Here is a 2,563-nt window from a genome sequence, read left to right on the forward strand (position 1 = left end):
TAATAATAGCTTCTATCATCTCATAGAGATTTAGTCAGAAATTTACATGTGTCAAATGTTTAGAACAGCACCTGGCCTCCATATATACATAAAAAACTCTGGAAGTGTTTGCTACTATCACTATTGTTACCAGAGCCATCAGCAACTTGGTGGCTGAGGTGAAGTGATAAATTGGATCTGCAGTCTCCTGGCCCAGGGTTTTCTCCACTGCAAAGTCTTTTTGCTATTTGAGCAAAAAGAAATCAGTGATGGCTCAGTCGGCATCACTGGGAAAGGCAGACCCCATGAGCACCATTCTCTGTTTAAACTTCACCATCCAATAGAAATATCACGCAAGTCACGTGTAGATTTTCTAGTAGCCACATATAAAAAGAAAAATGGATGAAATTAATTTTAGTAATACATTTTGTTTTAGCCCAATATATAAAAATATTAGCATTTCAATATGTACTCAATAAAAATTATTAATGAGATATTTACATTGTTTTTTTCCATACTAAGTCTTGGAATCCAGAGTGTACATATACGGCATATCTCAAGGAGCCACTTTTCAAGTGCTCAATAGGTGCATGTGGCTTGTGGCTACCATATTGGAGCGTACAGATTTTCTAAACACTGCAAAGGGCTTTCACGGTGGCCGGACATTGATATTATTTCTGACTATGCCTAGGGGATGACAAATCAGAGCAAATAGTAAAAGTCTTCTTGAGTTTTTTGCAGGACACTGAATCTTCTTCTCCTTCTCCTTCTTCTTCATTTTTGAGAAAGCCAGCTGACTATTACTTGGGGGCAGGCGATTCACAAGCTCTTTGTGGGGCGGGTCTGCTTCCTCTTCACCATCACAGGCTTCTGGCTGCGCGGGACAGCGCTGGCCTTGCTGATGGCAGCCATGGCAGGTCAGGGCAGTACTTGTTCTTGCGGATCATGTGTCTGATGCTGCTGAGTTTGGCTCGAGCGTTCTTGTTGATGATGGTCCGCACGTAGGAGGTGGCAGGCGTCCGCTGGCCGGATCTCCGCTTCATGACCACCAGGACACCTTTGCCATGGGCTGCCAGCTCCACGCCCACAGTCTTGCAGTGAATTAGCCCGTTGTAGCGGAAGGAGTTGCGGGCCTTCAAGTTATTGGGCTCGGTGCTGTAGGTCTGTTTATTCCTCTTGATCAGGAAACCGGAGCAGTTCCGCACGACCGTTGACTGCAGATGCGCAGACATGGCGGCAGCTCCTCTCACAGCGTACGCCGGAGACGGAAGGAGCTGGATACCCTTCTTGCTTGTTCCTATCCCAACTTCATCAAAATAAGGCGACTATTATTTTTTAAATGGTAGGAGTTCATTCATTAGCCTTTCCAACCTTGATTTAACTTAAGTACAGCTTTCAGTAAATCATGACAAAACAGCTCCAGACGCCACCCCTCATCATTCAGAGGTGCTTACGTAACCTCTGTAAGCCCGGAGCTCCTGCTTACCCTGCCAGATGAAGCCTTGCCACCTCTTTCCATGGTAAGCCTGGAGCCTCCTGCCATGACTCTTCTGTGGTGACCTCAGATTGCCTCCTAGGACCTCCTGAGTGAGCCAGCATCATCTGCTCCTCTACCACTCCAGGACTGGGGGAGGGGATAGAGGCTGAGAACAATTAGCGACCTGTCTGAGGCCAGGCAGAAATTTGTCACCACTGATGGAACACAAGCTGGCAGACCCTGGGTGTCCTCTTTAAAATGCTCTGCAGTGCAAGCATTGCACACTCCCAGCATTTTTGTAAGGGCAGTGTCCAGGACAACAGTAAAGAAATTCTTACCGTGCTTACTGGGAGCCACATGCTGTTCTTAGTGCTTTACTGACAAAATCCTCACCGCAGCCCACTGAGGCTGCTGGTCTTATTAATCCCACTTTACAGATGAGGAAATCGAGATCTGGAGAAGTACATGGCCTGCGTAAGGTCACACAGGTGTTAAGAGGCAAAGAGGAGTCAAACCCAGAGTCTGAGTGCCTCCTTGTGCCACAGTGAACCCTTCAGACTTGGGTTGGGCCACCAGGCTTTGCTTCTCAGTGAGAAATGTAGGCTCCAGGAAGATAGGGTTTCTGTGCTTTTGTTCCGTGCTCTGTCCTCACCACCTAGAACCTATTGGTTGACTGGCTGCCACTTCCTTGCTGCTGGTGGTGTCCAATCTTAGCTCTAAACCACAACTCAGGCCAATGGCTGTTCCACTGGGCGCTTGTCGTCCTGCATATGGTCTGACTTTGACTTCATGCCTTGCCTACTGGTTGCACTTGATTTTTGGCCTCTGTGGCCTCTATGTAAGTGACCTGAGAGCTGCCCCAAGGCCAGAGAGGCGTTCAGTTGCTTGAGGCAACTCAAGCTCAAAGCAGATCTGATCTTGGCACAAGCACATTGAGTCTTATTTCCCTACCCTCTGAATGATGAGGCGGGATCAGGTGAGGCTGGAGTATCAGTGTTTCCACCCCTTCGCTCCTGGAAGGTTGGGATTGGGGGGTGGAAGTGTGAGGATAGGGTACAGACTGATGGTACAAGGATTTCTGTGTGCAAGAAAATGTGCTCTGTGCCA

General features: G+C 47.8%; 1 pseudogene; it reads right to left on the bottom strand.

The window, feature by feature from the left end:
• Nucleotides 1-798: 798 nt before the first annotated feature.
• Nucleotides 799-1,247, bottom strand: LOC134732841 (large ribosomal subunit protein eL28-like; annotated as a pseudogene).
• Between the last annotated feature and the right edge of the window lie 1,316 nt (nt 1,248-2,563).

The sequence above is a fragment of the Symphalangus syndactylus genome, chromosome 17 (genome assembly GCF_028878055.3).
Source record: "Symphalangus syndactylus isolate Jambi chromosome 17, NHGRI_mSymSyn1-v2.1_pri, whole genome shotgun sequence".
Classification (NCBI taxonomy): Eukaryota; Metazoa; Chordata; class Mammalia; order Primates; family Hylobatidae; genus Symphalangus; species Symphalangus syndactylus.